The sequence below is a fragment of the Bos javanicus genome, chromosome 14 (assembly GCF_032452875.1).
Source record: "Bos javanicus breed banteng chromosome 14, ARS-OSU_banteng_1.0, whole genome shotgun sequence".
In the NCBI taxonomy this organism is placed as follows: domain Eukaryota; kingdom Metazoa; phylum Chordata; class Mammalia; order Artiodactyla; family Bovidae; genus Bos; species Bos javanicus.
The window spans coordinates 68,538,321-68,558,849 of record NC_083881.1 but is presented as its reverse complement, the minus strand read 5'-3'; the positions used below and the strand labels follow the sequence as shown (position 1 = coordinate 68,558,849).

General features: G+C 40.7%; 1 pseudogene; it reads left to right on the top strand.

Moving 5' to 3' along the window:
• Positions 1-8,591: 8,591 nt before the first annotated feature.
• LOC133260186 (large ribosomal subunit protein eL28-like) lies at positions 8,592-10,848 on the top strand (annotated as a pseudogene).
• The last annotated feature ends 9,681 nt before the right edge of the window (positions 10,849-20,529 follow it).

Here is a 20,529-nt window from a genome sequence, read left to right as displayed (position 1 = left end):
TAGTCAAGGCTATGGTTTTTCCAGTGGTCATGTATGGATGTGAGAGTTGGACTGTGAAGAAAGCTGAGTACCGAAGAATTGATGCTTTTGAACTGTGGTGTTGGAGAAGACTCTTGAGAGTCCCTTGGACTGCAAGGAGATCCAATCAGTCCATTCTGAAGGAGATCAGTCCTGGGATTTCTTTGGAAGGACTGATGCTGAAGCTGAAACTCCAGTACTTTGGCCACCTCATGCACAGAGTTGACTCATTGGAAAAGTCTCTGATGCTGGGAGGGATTGGGGACAGGAGGAGAAGGGGACGACAGAGGATGAGATGGCTGGATGGCATCACTGACTCGATGGACGTGAGTCTGAGTGAACTCCAGGAGTTGGTGATGGACAGGGAGGCTTGGTGTGCTGTGATTCATGGGGTTTCAAAGAGTCGGACACGACTGAGTGACTGATCTGAACTGAACTGATATGCATTTAGATGAATATATACTATATATTATAGTATATATGTTATAGTATATAATATATATATTATAGTATATATATTATTACTATCATAATACTATATATTATTTAGATGAATATATACTGGATTGCCTGGTGGCTCAGATGGTAAAATGTCTGCCTACAATGTGGGAGACCCGGGTTCGATTCCTGGGTCAGGAAGATCCCCTGGAAAAGGAAATGGCAACCCGCTCCAGTACTCTTGCCTGGAAAATCCCATGGATGGAGGATCCTGGTAGGCTATAGTTCATGGGGTCACAGAGTCAGACACGACTGAGTGACTTCATACTATACATATATTATATATGTTCTATACACACATGACATAGATATAAATGAAGCACATGTACTTCCCGAAGTATATTCTCAGATATTAAATCAAATAATTCTGTCCTTCTGTGATCCTTATTTTCCTGTCAAGCAACTTTGGAGACAAGTCACAGTGGAGTAGAATTCCAACTTGGAATTCCAAAATCCTCAGTCCTGTCCCTTTACAGGACAGTCTGGGGTGGCTGAACTCTTTTTTGCTTCTTGAGAGCTGCCCTTATCCTCTGCAATTGCTGTTCCCAGGATGCTTGTCCTCTAGGCAAGAGATCTAGTCCTCCCTCCTAGAGTTAAAAGCCATTGCTTTTTCAGCATTTAACTGGCATAAACTCTTTACATCCTCTCCGTAGCTTTGTAAAAAATAAACTTCTACTGGGAAACTGTGGAGTTTCCCAGAGAACAGCCTGGAAGTATCTGAATGCCAGTACCCTGAATTTCCTTCCTAACAATCTCCTTGGACCATCACCAAACCCTTCTCAGGGCACCATCATTCTATCCCTAGGGACCAGAGGCAGTTCATATTTCCTTTCTTTGGCCAAAAGCTTTAGTTCCATCATCCTAGAGTCTCTTGCTATTTCTCCCATGGTATTTGGTTGCCCTGGGGAGAGGGTCATAAGAGCAAGTCTAGGAGTGAACTGAATCAATCCAGTTCCAGGGTAGTCACTGAGAACCAAAGGGTCATCTGGCCCAATGAGAAGGGACAGAATAGTTTTTGGATGAACAAATTGGAATCACTACTAGTGTCAATTAAACTACTGGTTCATTCCCAAAACAAGGCAAGGAAGAGCAGAACAAGCTCAGCTGGGATGAAGACAAGAGTGCCTCCCTTACCTGCCCAGTAACGTAGAAACCCCAAGGTCCTCATGAGACCCGGGCAGAAGCAGAGCAGGCAGAGCCTAGTGCCCCGTCTCAGGGGTGTGAAGAGTGGGGAAAGGCTGGTCCTGACAGCCTTGGGAGAAGTCATGGCACCTCTGTCCTTTAGTGCAAAGTTCCATGGTTTGTGTGTTGAGGACTCTTACAAGGTATTTTCATGTCTGAAGAAATAAAATGGACCACCTCAGAACAATGGATGCTCCTTGAAGTCAAACGAGGTTAGAACATGGGCTTTTGTGAGAGTGGAATTTCCGAGCATCTGAACTGATCATCTCAAAGTGTATTTCAGGATATGTTTGCCCCATCCCGTAAACAAACAAACAAACAAACAAACAAACAAAAAAATGATGAAAGTTCTTTTCTTCCTACCAGGTCTTCAAAGTTATAACTAGATTCTTTTCTTTTTGGTTATTTTTTTGTTTTTGTTTTTAAAAAATATATCTGAGTGAAAGATACAGAGCTCTAAGAATAGATCTAAATCTAAAAGATTTTTCATCCAAATCATCCCTTCATTTCTTTTTTTTTTAAATCATAGCAGCATTGAGTAATAAAATATTTGACCATATTGGTTTCTTAGCCCTCCAACAACATCCCTAAATGTTTCTGAGCTCTGAGCAGAGGTTTAAGAACACCTCCCTGGGCCCACATGTATCCCATCAAGACTTGGACCAGACAGGCAGAAAGAGCATCACCCATGAACATGTTCTAGTCATTCCCTATTTCTTCTCCTCTTCTTATGGCCTACTTCCCTCTTTTACACTCAATATAATTGACAGTGATGACATCCGATTACAGCATTTCCTTCCAAATATATTTGGAGCCCAGACAAGCAGGTTTCTTTAATTCTCTAATAGAGAATAATAATTTTTCTTTAATTTTTGTACTATCAAATAGCAATGTTACCAAAAAAAAAACAAAAAAATAAAACAAGTTTGCCAGATTGTCTCTTGACAAAATACAGGACATGGAGGCTGGAAACCATCTTATGCTCTGTTCGTTTCCCTCATAGTGATTATATAAATTATCTCCTGGGTCTGGAAACACCAGTCATTATTTCAAAAGGATAGCTTTCCAGATCCATATGTGGAAGGACGAAGAAAATATTGTCTGTGGGAAACTGTCCAGAAGAATCATCAGCATACAAGATCATTCAGGGTCTGTGGCCCACGTGGATATGCACAGAAAATCTCGCTGGTACCCGGACAGCACTCACACACCCCATTCAAATGGGTGGTTGGGTGTCACTGTGCCCACTGTACTGATAGTGAAATTGAGGGTATCCTGTATCCAGGTTAATGTAAGCTGTTTAGAAATGGAGCTGAAGGGACTCACTCCTGGGGTATATCCTCATTAGTCAAATGGACCTTGAGCAAGATCGCAACCTGGTCTTCCTCTAGAGGAATGTTGCCATTGAGAAATCTTAAACTTGATTTAAAATAGAGCCTCCTAAACACGGTCCACCACCCTTTACCTCGTGTAGCTAATCTACTGCAAGGAGGGTGAGGGGGGCAAAAAAAACAAAAACAAAAACCATGGAAATAGGAAAGAAGGAATTTCCTGTCTTCTTGTCTTTTGGTCCTTCATGATTCAGTCACAACCTTCAAGCATTACACGTTATGTTTGCTCTGACCTGGTAGATTAATGACTTCTTCAGCTGCTAATGCAGTGATTTTTATCATTATTATTGTTTTAATTTCAAACAATGGGAGGCAAGGAAGAGGGTATTTACTGCAGCCATTCAGTGGAAACGTTTGGGTAAAACTACATTTGTAGTACCATAAACTAGCTTCCCAGTGCCATTTGAAACACTGCCAATTCGCTTATCGCTAACATTTCCCTGAAAAACAGAATTTCTTTTCCCTCCTTCTTCAGTCAGCTTGCCAGAAAGCATTATGTTGCCACAGCCAGCTACAGGATGGGATAGGAGAGAAGTGTGCATTAATTGTATTCTGAAGCCTGCCATAAATCCACTGCAGTGACTCTGGATGGAGAGATTAAACAGCATTCAAGAACATTTTCCAAAAAAGTACTCGAGTACACAATAATGGTTTGTGTGGGGCAGACAGATGACACAGGATGACTGTGATTTATGTTCACAGTTGGGTCATTTATGTCTCATGTTGGGTCACCGCTCCTCAAGGGGAGGAGTGGAGTCTTTCTCCTGTACTGCTCTCTGCAGAAACTTGCTCAGGACTCTGTGTACAGCACATAGCTACGGGATGATACATGGTTTGATGGGCTAGACTGTGAGCTGGACTGCTTGAGGGACACCCAGAGAACACAGAAAATACTGAGGTTGGAAGAAAGTGACAAGGACTTGACAAGAAAGAGACTGAGACTGTGAGAGAAAACTGCAAATATTAGACTCAAGAGTTAGACAAATTTGCGGTGACCTCGCGAGCCCAGGTGGTGCTAGTGATAAAGAACCTGCCTGCCAAAACAGGAGACACAAGAGATGCAGGTTTGATCCCTGGGGCAATCTCCTGGAGGAGGGCACAGCAACCCACTCCAGTATTCTTGCCTGGAGAATACCATGGACAGAGGAGTTTGGCAGGCTGTGGTCCATAGGGTTGCAAAGAGTCAGACACAACTCAAGCAATTTAGCACACACACAATTTATTGTTCAAACCGAGATACTTTTGTGAGGATAATAGGGCATTGTAAACATTATGCCAGGTCAGCAGGCATAAACTGGAACCATCCTGATAAATTATCATATGTGATCACCCCAACTGCAATGTTCTTTGGCAAAGGAACATAATGCTGCAAAGAAAGCATATCCTTGAATTAATGAAACGCTCAGGAAGAGGTACTATATTAGTCTGCCACCATAACAAAGTACTGGCTTCCCTCATAGCTCAGTTGATAAGGGATCTGGCTGCAATGCAGGAGACCCTGGTTCAATTCCTGAGTTGGGAAGATCTGCTGGAGAAGGGATAGGCTACCCACTCCAGTATTCTTGGGGTTCCTTGTGGCTCACCTGGTAAAGAATCTGCCTGCAATACAGGGAGACCTGGGTTTGAGCCCTGGGTTAGGAAGATCCCCTGGAGAAGGGAAAGGCTACCCACTCCAGTATTCTGTCCTGGAGGACTTCACGGACCATATAGTTGATGGGGTCACAAAGAGTCAGATGTGACTTTCACATTCATAACAAAGTACTGCAGATCGGGTGGCTTAAACAACAGAAATTTATCTTCTCACAATTCTGGATGGTGGAAGCCTGAAATCAAAGTGTTGGCAGGGTCGGTTTCTTCTGTAGCCTCTGTCCTTGAATTGCAGATGGCCATCTACTTCATGCGTCTTCACGTGGCCTTTCCTCCATACCTGCCTTTGTCCAGATTTCCTCTTCTAAAAGGACACCAGTCATACTGGTAGGGCCCATCCTAATGAGCTCATTTTGCCTCAACTATCTCTTTAAGGATGTAATCACAAACATATCACATTGTAACCTATCAGGGGTTAGAACTTCACCATATGAATTGGGATTTGGATTGTACACAACTCAGTCCACAACCCATTCTGATTCCTAAACAAAACCCAAAGTTTTACAAAAGCACTTTATACCTTCTCAGAATGCCCAGGCTCGTCAAGAGATCAAGAATCCAGGTTCTGAGATTCATAGACTTACCAGGGAGAGATGACGGGAGGTGTGGTCACACTCATGACAGCACACAGATGAAGCAAAATTTCACAAAGAGTGATGTTTAAAATATGCAATTGAGATACTATGTTGCTGCTGTACTAAGGCGCTTCAGTCGTGTCTGACTCTGTGCGACCCCATAGATGGCAGCCCACCAGGCTCCCCCGTCCCCGGGATTCTCCAGGCAAGAACACTGGAGTGGGTTGCCATTTCCTTCTCCAATGCATGAAAGTGAAAAGCAAAAGTGAAGTCGGTCAGTCAGGTCCGACTCTTCGCGACCCCATGGACTTCAGCCTCCCAGGCTCCTCGGTCCATGGGATTTTCCAGGCCAGAGTACTGGAGTGGGGTGCCATTGCCTTCTCCATGATATACTATAGGCACTGACAAACTACTATGAATATCAGCCACCACAAAGCTAGAGCAGGGCCTGGATGCTCTGAATATGTCCAGGGCTAACCTTTAGTGGGAGGGTTATGAGGGAGGCTTGAGGTAGGGTTAGTCCCCAGACAAAGGCTTGGAGAACTAGTGCAGCAGGGACTCGAGGAAACAGCTGTTAACTAACTAGGTAGAAGTGTTCTAATGTTTTAACAACCAGTGCATACACCTGTGATCACCAACTGTCTATCAGCTGCTGTTAGAAGATGAGCAATTTGAGTCTTACCACTTATGAGCTCTGCAGTCTTGTCTAATAGCATCACCTCTTCAGGCATTAAGTTTACTGATCTCTGTGAAAGCTGCATGTCCACGAGGCTCAGGTACTTGAATACTACTGTCATGTCAGCAGTTTTTCCTTAGGTTTACTGGCACACACACACACGCACGCACACACACGTGCACACACACACACACACACACAAAATCCCATCTTCCAAGGAGCACCTTGATATCAATTTCCTTTCACTTTCTTTTCACTTTCTTTCCCTGTTTTCCTTCCTATTTCTCAGAAACTATCTGGGAGTGTCATAGAGGGTTCCCACACAATCAGAGCCCAATGCTTTTGGCTTGACATTAGGAAGTTAGCATCTGAAGGTAACCAGTTGATACCTTTAAGTTTTATTTGAGAATAAAACTCCAGAGACGTTTCCATGGACCAGGGAAAGTTTTCAGTCTCATTCAAAACCCACTTATGTGGATATTTAAGATCTTTTGCATGCATGCTAAGTCGCTTCCGTCATGTCCAACTCTTTGCAACGCTGTGGACTGTAGCCCACTAGGCTCCTCTGTCCATGGGAGTCTCCAGGCAAGAATATTGAGGTGGTTTGCCATGCCCTCCTCTAGAGGACCTTCCCCACCCAGGGATCGAACCCTCGTCTCTTAGGTCACCTGCATTGGCAGGCGGGTTCTTCACCACCAGTGCTACTTAGGAAGCCCTCAGGATCTTTCAGTGAGCAACAAATTGTGCACAAACAGTTTTGCATGTATCTAGATTGAACAGTGCCCAGTTCCCGGGAACTGGTCCTCTTGTGATCTGGGCACTGGATTTTCCAAATTTGAAAAGAAGAAACAAGTAAGGGATGGAGAAAGGGGCAAAGTATTAAAGGCAAGGCAGTAGTGAACTGTCAGTAACTCCCCAGCCTGGAAACAACTCATCGAGTAAATATTTTCATCACATCAAATTACGTCTCTCAGAAAATAATGATGGTCTATTCACCCTTTCTACTGTAACCCAAAATAACACAAAATGGGTGGGATAATCATTGTAGGAAAGTATTCCTGCAGTACCAGGGTTCCAAAACGAGACAGCAGAATCTCATACCTTTACAATGTTTAAAATCAGAGCATAGTGTCATCTATGGAGACAGAAAGATAAACAAATGACTTTCAAAGTTCCATTTAACTTTAGATGTAAAGATTAAAATGCATGAAAAATGTATGAAAGCCAAGAATTCTGTGTGAGGTTTTATGGGCAAGAAATGGGTATCAATCTTTAAAAAAAATTTTTTTAAAAACACATTGATTTCTTCCTGAGATTTATTATAAAGCCATTTGCAGAAAATTCATGTTAAACCCCAGAACAGGAGATCATTTTATGTAGTAAATAACTCTAGCCATAGGTTAGACATGTGTCTCACCCCAGCTTGACAGGATTGGGAACACCCCACCCAAGCAAAGAGGATTATGCTGCATTGGAGCTAAACCTCAGAAGAAAATATTGCTGTGAGGGGCTTCATATTTTGCCTCTAATATGGGGGATGGAAAGCAGGGAAGATAATGACCACCAACAGCGTAAGGAAAATGTAACTAAATATGGCAGCCCCGAGAAGACAGATGAGTTATGGAATCCCAAAGCGCCCAGATTCACTTTAGAGTTTACAGGTGATGATTCCCTTTGATTCATGGTCATGGTTCTTAAGGGCAAAAGAACTTAGTTAGCTGGAGAAGGGGATGCAAACAGAAAGAAAGCCTTCTCCAGCTGGGAAAACAAAAGATGTTTGGGATGATGTCGATGAAAGCTTTTTTAAAGTGAGAGGTACAGAGAGAGTGTAAGAGGAAGGCAGCTGGAGTGTTTCCAGATCCGCTAATGATGCGTGGTGCTGCTGACAAAGCAGTTCACCAACCGGTGCGAGAGACAGCTGCCTGGGGGACCTGCCCTTTCTCTTAGGGCTGGACCCTAAGAGTCCAGGTCGGGGGAGCCTTCACCGCTTGGTTCAGAGAGCTTTTTTCTTTTGCTCTAATTTAAATGCTTACCACTGGGACATACTTAAAGCTTAGCTTATTTTTCCCCCCCTTTTCAGACTTCATTTCCCTTAGCAAGTATTTGGTTTCTAAGATCAGAAATCAACAGGGGAGAGGACATTAGCCTGGGTTATAAAATGAAATGAAACGCCTTCACTTTTTCATCCACTTTTACCAAAATGCTTGGTTCTTTGCTCACAAGACTGAGAAAAACCCAACCTGGGTTTAAACTACTCACCCGTTTGGGAATCAATTGCCCATCCCAGGGACCCAGGGACCTGTGGGTCTTGGTAATTATGTCTGGTTGGGCCTGTGTGATCTGAAATGTAAAATACGGTGCATGACAACAAAATTCATTTTAGTCTCTTTTTTTCATGTTGTTTCTCCAACTGAAGCAAGATGACATGTGCCACAAAGCCATCATCTGTGATGGTCTTAGAATTTATAATTTCAAGTTGCAGATCCCACATCACCTTCTCCCCATCATCACTAATTGACCTCTAACTCCTCCTTACCCAATTTCAACACGGGGACTTCCCTGTCTCTGGAAGCAGTTCACTCTATCATCAGACTTTACTGTACGATGGACTCTAAATTTGACAAGGTTCTTTCCAGGTGACAGCAGTAAGGCCAATATGTTCGCCATCTAAACCCACACTGCAGATACTGCCCTCCTGTTTGTGACCATTATCTATAGCTAAGCTCTTCCCAGCCCATGGAGCTCTATAGAGAAACTATTCAGATTGTTTCAACTATTCAGTGTTGTTTGCAGTTTGGTTTCATTTCGTGATACAACCTTCCCTCTGGCACAGCTGACTAGCACAGCTGATTGAGTTTGGACATGGGGAAGAATATTCTCAAATGAAGGTTTTTACACATTGGAACAATTAATACAGGGAGGAGTGGAGTGCAGGGAATGTCCTCAAAATGCCCTTCCAGTATTTAGAATAGAAGTAAATATTTTACCAACTCTAATGCCTTTGTAAGAGTGCTACACAAAGTCACACCTGAGACAAAAGAATGCACTGGTTGCTCTCTCTTCCGTGCAGTCAGGTACCTCTCAAATGATGGCAAGATGGTCCTAGAGATTATTTCATGTCTGGAGTCAGCACACTACGGCACATGAGCCAAATTTATTCCATTTCCTGTTTCTGTAAGCCCTATGAGCTAAGAATGGTGTTTACATCTGTTAACGGCTGAAAAAAAAAAAAACAAAAGAAAGAATACTTTGTGACACATAAAAATTAAATTCAAATGTCAATGCCCATAAATAAACACAACTTAAAAGAAAACGATGTTCATCATTTATGTGTTTTCTGTGGTCAATTTCACATTCAACATTTCAACTTTCAGCACAGTGGGATAGTTGTGTCAGAGAGCATTAGGACTGTAGAAAGCCTAAAATACTATCTGTCTAGCCCTTAATGAAAAATATTTGCTGGCTCTTTCCATCTCGGGCGGCCACAGTGAGAGGAGCCACCACCCTGTCCATGTATCTATAATGTATGGTCATGCAGAACTGCTCCAGCTTCTCAATCAAGAGGAACGAGCAGACTTAACAACACCGAAGAGGAACTAAAGAGCCTCTTGATGAAGGTGAAAGAGGAGAGTGAAAAAGCTGGCCTAAAAACTCAACATTCAAAAAATGAAAATCATGGCATCTAGTCCTATCACATCATGGCAAATAGATGGGGGAAAAGTGGAAACAGTGTCAGATTTAATTTTCTTGGGCTCCAAAATCAATGTGGACAGTGACTGCAGCCATGGAATTAAAAGACGTTTACTCCTTGGAAGAAAAGCAATGACAAACCTAAATAGTGTATTAAAAAGCAGAGACATCACTTTCCCAACAAAGGTCTGAATAGTCAAAGTTAAGGTTTTTCCAAAAACCAGTAGTAATGTATTGATGTGAGAGCTGAACCATAAAGAAGGCTGAGCATGAAAGAATTGATGTTTTCAAACCATGGTGCTGGAAAAGACTCTTGAGAGTCCCTTGGACTGCAAGGACATCCAACCAATCCATCCTACAGGAAATCAGTCCTGAATATTCATTGGAAGGACTGATGCTGAAGCTGAAACTCCAATACTTTGGCCACCTGATGCGAAGAGCTTACTCATTGGAAAAGACTATTGCTGGGAAAGATTGAAGGCATGAGGAGAAGGGGATGACAGGATGAAATGGTTGGATAGAATCACTGGCTCAATGGACATAAGCTTGAGCAAGCTCTGGGAGATAGTGAAGGACAGGAAAGCCTGGCCTGCTGCAGTTCATGGGGTCACTGAGTGACTGAACAACAGCCCCAAACCCAATAACCTGAAGGCCTGCAACTCCTTCCACTATAATGGGCTCATTCACAGCAAGACTGTGGGCATGCAGCCGGCAGTCGATGGCAAAAGGGTCGTGATGGTGCCAGAGATCTGGCCAGCACAAACTGGTTACTTCCGACGTGCAAACCACCATGAGCAAGAATGCTCAGGTCACCTTTAGGAGCATCCGGCACATGATCTGGAAGAACAAGTACCACCCAGATTTGCGCATGGCCACCATCCCCAGAGCCAGAGCCATCCTGTGCCACCAGAAGTCTGTGATGGTGAAGAAGAAGCGGACCCACCCCATCAAGAAGCTCCTGAACCAACTATCCCCTCCTCAAAGCAATAAAGCTGTCAGCCGCTTTGTTTCTCAAATTTGTTCCTCAAATTAAAACAAAAAAACTTTGCTGATGACTGATACATGTCCTTCCCAAGTCTTCCTGATCATGTTCCTTGAACTTAACAGTCTGTTGCTTTGCCTGAATCTGTATTCTCTACTCAGTGTTTACAAAGCTCTCTGTACAACACCAGGCACATATTATTAAGCAGTAAGTACTTGATGAATGAATATAACCACCAATTTCATTAGAAGACAAATAGAATAGCATATCAGAAGCTCAAAAGATGAAAAGCCAATGGTACTTCTTGTTACAAACAGCTCAGCACCATTTTTCTTGGTGAATATGCAGTTTGAGCTGAAATGTCTGCCATTCTCTCTGTATAAGATCTACTGGTTCTAGACTCCCTGGCTTGTAATTACAAAGCAAAATCTTCTAATGCCAATAATAAGACCAACTTCTATACCTTTTAAGTGCAATCTTCTTGATTATACGCAGCCACTGACTGAAGACTTCAATTAGAGAGGGAGATTTCTTAAACCCTGGGGCAAAAGTTTAGTTCAAAACAACCTGGAAAGTGGTTTAACTCTTTGAGGATCACCTGCCTACCAGCATACAGCATTCACAGCAAACCCATGATTTTGCACAGTTTGAAAAAAAGAATCATTCTGTGTTATTGGGTGGCTTCTCTTTCCTGAATACTGTCACCCTGGTTAAAGTTAACATGGAAGAAATGTGGGTAGGGAAGACAGAGTTCAGTTTGCTTGTTTAAGTCTCTTTATTCTATTTCAAAATAGCTGGTCCTGGATTTAGAAGTTCGGAAACTTCAAAACCCTTTGGAAGAGTGCAGACATAAATTGAAGCTATGCCTACCCAGCAGAGACTCCAAGAGACTGTTATCATACAGCATATCCCAGGAAGAGCCAAACATTCCTGTACAGAAGCCAGCCAGGCTGGGAAGTAGGATGACAAGAAGGAACCTAGAGAAATTCCATAAACAGAATTAAGAAATGTCTCATCTCCCAAACAGAAATATGTATTCTATAGCTTCTGCAAATTTGCAAATATTCAGAATGAGAAAATTTGGGCAATCAAGTATAAACTAAAGCAATAAAACCCCCTGATGCTCATTCATTCAATCACTTGCTCCTTCTTTCTGTCACCTTCTCTATGATGCCTTCATTATTTTACTATTTAGTTTAGACTTAGTAAATTCATTATTCTCACAGTTTTTCACACTTGGCTTCCTTTCAACCCCTAAGCATTATGTATTCTTCCTTACCCTTAAGTGTCACACTTCAGCCTCTAGAGGGAGTTCAAGTCCCCGGATCCTCAAGAGGAAGAGTTCTGCTGTGACGTGGGGAGGACTCAGTCCTGTTGGACCCGGGGGTCTGGGATGGAGCCTTTGGTGAGAGGAACCTTGAGGTTCAAGGCTCCCCTCCTGCCTGGAGTACTCACCAGGATTCCCTCTCCTTTGAGAATCTCTCTTGTCCTCTTAGCCTTTTCAAAAAAAGCTCTAAAAATGGTTTCACTTTTTTCTTCCTCTTTCTGGCTGTATAGCTTCTATGATAGTCTAAGCAGAGGGATCCTCCCAGTTCAAACACAGTCTAAACTAGCTTATGAGGAAAGGAGATCAGAGAAGCATTTCATAAAAAGTTCTGATTAGTAATGTGACAAGATAAATGTTAGTGCAGTCACTATGGAAAACAGTATGGAGGTTCCTCAAGAAATGAAAATATAACTAATGTATAACCCAGCAATTCCACTTTGAGGTATTTACCCAAAGAAAAGGTAAACACTAATTCAAAAAGACATATGCATCCCCAGGATTATTGCAGCATGGTTTACATTAGCCAAGATACAAAACAACCTGTGTCCATTGATGGATGAATGGATAAAGATATATATGTATATAGGTATATAGATAGAGATAGATAAATTTAATGGAATATTATTCAGCCATAAAAAGAATGAAATCTTATCTATGACAACATGAATGGGCCTTGAGGGCCTTAGGCTAAGTGAATTAGGTCTGACAGGGAAAGGTCAGACAGAGGCAATCAACATTTTATTTCTACAAGTTTAAATTATGCTATAAATTAATTACCATTAATATGGTACCTTGTACGTCAAGAGATTTATTATAACAAAGAATTTAGAGCCTATAAATTTCTGACTGCTAGTACAGACGACTTACCCCAGATTTCCTGGGGTATGTTTATAAAACATTCATAAAGTGGACTTACCCAGCGAGAAAAATGAAATGACATGGCAACACCACATGAAATATATTTGCCATAGAATTAAAAAAAAAATCACTATTATGAAAACATACTAGTTTTTATTGCATTTTAGGGAGTGTGGATTATTGGAGATTATTCAGGAAATAGAAAATGTTTAAAACACAGAAACTTGCTTAACAAAATGTTGCAGTCTGATTTTGGTGTGACCATTTATTCCCTACCTGCCTAAAATATTTTTTCTTCTCTTTTGAAGGTCATAATTGTACATCTACACCCTTTGTTCAATTACTATCTCAGTAATGTGGAGAAGGTGTTCAAACTGACCCACAGTTTAGAAGAAGTGAGAAAGGGAGACAGTGTTGGTTAAATGCACGAACTTCCATTTATAGAATAAATAAGTTGTGATGTAATGTACAGCATGGAAGGAAGGAAGAAAAGAAGGAAGAGAGGGAGGGGAAGAGAGAGAGAAAGAGAAGGAAAGGAAAGGAATACAGCAGTGTTCCAAGACTCTAGCCCCAACCCTCCCAACCATTCTAGCCTTCCCACTAGAGAAAATCCTTTGTCAGCTCAATTTCCAAAGCCTCTTCTCCCTTCTTAAAGAAGGAGGCTTTTTACTTTGTGGGGGAGGGCAAGATTAAGTTGATTGACTTAATAAGGTGTGTTAGAAGGAGGTACAGGAATGGACACAAGGAGAAGTAAAGCACTATGCAGGTTGGAAGGAAGACTGGGGAGCAGCTGCATGAACAAAGATGGGAACTCCATTTTTTTGGAGGGGGGAATCTGAATGTGTTTTTATTAATTTTTAAATTAGTTTGCATTGGATGTAGAAATTCCATTTTATTTACTTTAGGCTTTGAATTTGTTTCTGGGACTCAGCAATGCTCTGAGACTGAACTACACAGGTCTCCAGGTTAATTTGAGCCACACAGAAAATGTTCATGTGTGTTCAGTCCTCTTTGTACATTCTCTTTGAAGCCCGTAGTGGGTGGCTGGCTGAGGGTCTACAGATTCTGGAGGTTTGCCGCCCTCATCATAATGAGTATCTGACAAGTCCAGCAGATGAGGACAAATACAGGCATGGAGACTAGGATCTTGGTGGTAGGTCCACTCAACATCAACACACTACAGCAACAGCCCAGCCTCTCAGGACAAATTCCCAGGTGGGAAGTAAGACTCCTGGACGAAGACTGAATCTGGAGAAAGTAATTCAGTATCATCAGGGATAATCGTTCATTCTAGAGCCAGAGCAGCTTGTCTTTTCATGAATGAAGTCCCAGAGAAGCCATGGGTGAGACTTTAAAATGAGTCTGCTACTAACGGGTGTTCTCTACCTATAATCGCAGTTACATGGACTATTGGAGGACTTTCACAAATATCATCAGGAATCTGGTCTTGGCATTAGCAAGATTCTAGATTCAGAGCCAGATTACCTGCAGAATCTTGGTTTGGTAAATGGGCAGGATATTTGATTTCTCAATTCTCCTTGGTCTCTTTAACTCACCATTGAATCCCTAGGGCTGAAGGATGAACATATTAATCCAGAAGGAACATATAGGATCTACTTCAGTAGGAAAAAGGGCATTTCCCAGAAGAGAGGTTTGTGCTGGTATTAATGTAAAAGAGTTTACAAAGGCTCTTAGCTAATGAGGACTTGGGCTCAGGACTGCCAGAGTTTGAATCTTAGCATCACCACATACTAGCTAGATGACCTGCGATAAGCTCCTTGACTTTTCTCTGTTTCAGTGTCCTCGTCTACAGAAGGATAAGTTGTACATACTTCATGGGGTTGTTGTAAGAATTAAATAGGATAACACTTGTAAAACATTGGAAGAGTGCTTGACACATGGCAAATGCTCACTAAATATTAGCTGTTGTTCCCAGCCTCAGAAAATCAAAGACTGAGGACAGATAAAGTTGGAAGGTTAAATCTGGTTAAGTGTATTGTTTAGCTTGAAAATGTACTTTAATTTTATAAATAATTGGGTATATAATTCTAAATTATTATAGTACTTTGTATCATACATTTTGAAAGTTAATCTAAATTCATTTTGCAAGGGAAAATACATTTTGATCATGCAAATGCATATGTTCTAGAATTTGCCAAGAGATCATAATTTCTAACAATATGCTAACTTCATTGGTTATAGCAGAATGCATAAGAGCAAGGTTGAAGAAAGAGCAAGGGTGAAGAAAAAGTTGTCTTTACAATATCATATGTAGGAATTTACTAATACTTTGGTGATTCTCCTCTATGGAAAAAGACACTCACATTTCTGATTGATCATGGAATCTAGATATCCTTGGATTGACCAAAGAAAGGAAAAAAATGTGGTGTGTAATGGCACTGCCCCATTTCTAGGGAAGTATTTCCTTAAAAGCAAGCCATGCTCCAGTGCCATGCTGACTGCCTGAAAATCCCTTGGGGAACTTGTCTAGATTTTTTCCCAGAATTCTACTCAGATTTTAATAACCTCTTCAAGTGATTCTGATCAGTCAGACTGGGGAGCCATTGTACTAGGAAGAGTGAAATCAGCATGATTCCCTTCCTGTAGGAAGAGGAGCACATGTGTGCACCCAAGGCTCACAATCAGACCAGGGCCAAGAGAAGGGGGTTTGTGGTAGGAGCAAAGTTCCGACTTCCATTAGGATTGCTCTTTGGAGGATGACCTCGTCCTTCTGGAGATCTTTCCTACTGAATTACTTGAAGGGGCTCTTTCTTTCTCTTTCCTCCTTATGACATGGTGATGTGGTCATTAAGGTCAGAGATCAGAGGCCCTAGGGCCTCTGAACAGCCCAATGGATGGCTCAGGGGAAAAAAAGGATTAAAGAAGTCTCACATTTCATAGTTGATCCAACTCTTTTATCAGAGTGGAAGGCTACAAAATAACGTGGGCCCAAAGTGCTGCAGTGCTAGGTTGCTTCAGTCGTGTCTCTTTGCAACCCTATGGACTGCAGCCCTACAGCCCACCAGGCGCCTCTGTTCATAGGATTCTCCAGGAAAGAATACTGGGAGTGGGTTTCCATTTCCACCTCCAGGACCCAAAGTACTAACTAGTAATAACAAGGGAGCATTTTTCCAAATTATCATGCTGACTTGCTCTCTCTCAGAGACCTAGAAAAGAAGACTGTAGCTCTGGTAGATATGGGTCAGGATCAGCAAACTGGAATTCCAGATTTTCCACTGGAGTCACTTTTCCCCAGAGTCTTATGCTACACTCTGCCACAAGTCAGCTCATGTTTCTTTTCTCTCATTGGTCTGTGCCTGTCAAGTATACACTCTGCACCCAATACTCTAGGACTACAAAATAAATTACATAATCTTTGCTGTTGAACTTACAGGATGGTAAGAAAACATACCTTAAACATTAGGAAAGTCATTACTGCCCTGGGGTCCAGATCAAGATGATAGAGGATGTGAAGCTCACCTTCTGCCCACAGATATATTAAAAACACATCTACAGGTGGAACAACTCTCACAGAACATCTACTGAACACTGGTAGAAGACCTCAGACTTCCAAAGGGCAAGAAAATCTCCACTTAACTGGGTAGGGCAAAAGGAAAAAAAAAAGAGAGAGAAAGGAATCAGGATGGGACCCAAACAAGATGAACCCAAACAGACCTGCACCAAGACATAATAAAAATGGAAAAAGTTAAAGAGAGGATTCTAAAGGCAGCAAGATAAAAGCAGTTCTTTACAAGGGAAACCATAAGGTTATCAAGCTGATTTCTCTACAGAAACACTGCAGGCCAGAAAGGAGTGGTGAAATATATTTGAAGTCTTGAAAGAGAAAAATATGCAGCCTAGAATACTCTACCCAGAAAGACTGCCATTTAGGAAAGGAGGAAAAATAAAGAATTTCTCAGACAAGCAAAAAGCTAAAAGAATACAGCAATACTAAACCTATCTTAAAAGAAATATTGAAAGGTCATCTTTAAATGGGGGCCTTTCCAGGTGGCGCTAGTGGTAAAGAACCCACTTGCCAATGCAGGAGACATAAGAGATGTGGGTTCAACCCCTGGGTTGAGAAGATCCCCTGGAAGAGGGCAAGGCAACCCAATTTAGTATTCTTGCCTGGAGAATCCCATGGATAAAGGAGCCTGGAGGGCTGTACTCCATAGAGTCTCAAAGAGTTGGACACAACTGAAGGGACTTAACACACAGCATGCATTCTAAATAGAAAAGAAGCAAGAAGAAATAGGAAGGAAGAAATAACAATTGGAATGTAAATCACTTAAATTAGCCAGTATACAGATCAAAAAGAAAAACAAGCACAATACCTACTTGTCAAAGCACAGCAAAAGGATAAATATGAAGATGTAAAAAGGGGCATCAAATCATAAAATGTGGGGAAGGAGATTAAGAAAATGAAGATTCTTCTTTTTTTAAAATGTGTTTGAGTCTATATGACTATCAATCTAAAGCAAACAGATATAGGAAGGGTTAACCACCACACAATTGCACTCATCTCACACGCTAGTAAAGTAATGCTCAAAATTCTTCATAAGAGAATACTATAAACAATTATGGGCTTCCCAGTGGTGTTAGTGGTAAAGAATCCACCTGGCAGTATAGGAGATATAGAGATGCAAGAGACTCAGATTTGATCCCTGGGTTGGGAAGATCTCCTGCCCCTGAGTAGGAAGTGTCAACCACTTCAGTATTCTTGCCTGGAAAATTTCATGGACAGAAGAACCTGGTGGGCTACAGTCATGGGTCTCAAAGAGTCAGACATGACTGAGCACATAGCACATGCATAAAGAATTATATGCCAACAAATTTGACAACCTAGAAGAAACGGACAGCTTTCTAGAAACATACAGTTCACCAAAATTAAATCAAGAACAAGTAGATAATTTGAACAGACCAATCGCTAGAAGTGAAATAGAATCTGTAAAAACAAAAAAACAAGCAAAAAAGTCCAGGACCATATGATTTCACAAGTGAACTCTACCAAACATACAAAGAACTTATACCAATTCTTCTCAAACTCTTCCAAAAGATTGAAGAGGAGGTAACATTCCCAAAGACATTCTATAAACCCACTGTCAACCTGATAACAAAATCAGACAAAGCCAACACTAAAAATAGAAAATTACAGGCCATTATCTTTAATGAATATAGATGCAAAAAATCTCAACAAAATATTAGCAAATCAAATCCAGCAACATGTAAAAAGATCATACAACATGACCAGGTGGGATTCATCCTAGGTTCACAAGGATGATTACATATGAAAATCAATCAATGTAACACTTCACATTAACAAAAGAAAAGTCAAAAACCACAAGATCATCTCAATAGATGCAGAAAAAGCATTGGACAAAATTCAATATCCATTCATGATGAAAGCTCTTACCAAAGTGGGAACAGAGCGAACGTATCTCAACATAATAAAAGCCACTTACGACAAACCCACAGCCAATATAATACTCAATGGTAAAAAGATGAAAGCCTTCCCACTAAAATCTGGAACAAGACAAGGATGTCTGCTCTAACAGTTTCTCTTCAACATAGGACTGGTAGTCCTAGCCACAGGAATCAGACAAGAAAAAAAAATAAAAGATATCTGAATTGAAAAGGAAGAGATAAAATTCTCACTATATTCAGATAACATGATACTATATATAGAAAACCCTAAGGACTCCACACACAAAAAACTACTAAATCTAATAAGTGAATTCAACAAAGTACCAGTTTTCAAGATTAACATTCAGAAATCAGTTGCATTCCTTTACACTAATAATGAAATATCAGAAAAGGACTGAGAAAATTCTTTTAAAATCATGCCTATATATATATATATATAGGCATCAGATCAGATCAGATCAGTCGCTCAGTCATGTCCAACTCTTTATGACCCCATGAATCACCTCGCTGTCCATCACCAACTCCCGGAGTTCACTCAGACTCATGTCCATCAAGTCAGTGATGCCATCTAGCCATCTCATCCTCTGTCGTCCCCTTCTCCTCCTGCCCCCAATCCCTCCCAGAGTCAGAGTCTTTCCAGTGAGTCAACTCTCTGCATGAGGTGGCCAAAGTACTGGAGTTTCAGCTTTAGCATCATTCCTTCCAAAGAAATCCCAGGGCTGATCTTCTTCAAAATGGACTGGTTGGATCTCCTTGCAGTCCAAGGGACTCTCAAGAGTCTTCTCCAACACCACAGTTCAAAAGCATCAATTCTTCAGCGCTCAGCTTTCTTCACAGTCCAACTCTCACATCCATACATGACCACAGGAAAAACCATAGCCTTGACTAGATGAACCTTTGTTGGCAAAGTAATGTCTCTGCTTTTGAATATGCTATCTAGGTTGGTCATAACTTTCCTTCCAAAGAGTAAGCGTCTTTTAATTTCATGGCTGCAGTCACCATCTGCAGTGATTTTGGAGCCCCCCAAAATAAAGTCTGACACTGTTTCCACTGTTTCCCCATCTATTTCCCATGAAGTGGTGGGACCGGATGCCATGATCTTCATTTTCTGAATGTTGAGCTTTAAGCCAACTTTTTCACTCTCCTCTTTCACTTTCATCAAGAGGCTTTTGAGTTCCTCTTCACTTTCTGCCATAAGGGTGGTGTCATCTGCATATCTGAGGTTATTGGTATTTCTCCCGGCAATCTTGATTCCAGCTTGTGCTTCTTCCAGTCCAGCATTTCTCATGATGTACTCTGCATAGAAGTTAAATAAACAGGGTGACAATATACAGCCTTGATGAACTCCTTTTCCTATTTGGAACCAGTCTGTTGTTCCATGTCCAGTTCTAACTGTTGCTTCCTGACCTGCATACAAATTTCTCAAGAGGCAGGTCAGGTGGTCTGGTATTCCCATCTCTTTCAGGATTTTCCACAGTTTATTGTGATCCACACAGTCAAAGGCTTTGGTATAGTCAATAAAGCAGAAATAGATATTTTTCTGGAACTCTCTTGCTTTTTCCATGATCCAGCAGATGTTGGCAATTTGATCTCTGGTTCCTCTGCCTTTTCTAAAACCAGCTTTTAAATATATATAATATATATGATATATTATAAATAAATATATATAATTTATAGAAATAAAAATAAATATATAATATATTATTATATAATATATTATATGTTATATATAATATATTATATAATAATATATTATATAAAATATATTAATTATATTAATATTATATAAATATTAATTATATTAATGAATATACATAATATATTACATATAAATAAATAATTGTATTTATATATAAAATATATAATTATATATTATAAATATAAAAATATATAATATATAAATATATATAGTAATTATATATATACGTATATATATGTGTGTGTGTATATATATATATATGCAAAATACCTAGGGATAAATCTGACCAAAGAGGTGAAAGATTTATACTCTGAGAACCATAAAACATTAATAAAGAAAATAAAAAAGAATTAAAAGAAATTGAGATATCCCATGCTCTTAGATTGGAAGAATTAATATTGTTAAAATGGCAGTACTGCTCAAAGCAATCTACAGATACAATAAGATCCATAACATTTTTCACAGAACTGGAATAAATAATCCAAAAACTTATATGGAAAGTGAAAGATTCAGAATTGCTAGAGTAATCCTGGGGTTGGGGGGAGATGAGGGGAAGCAAAGC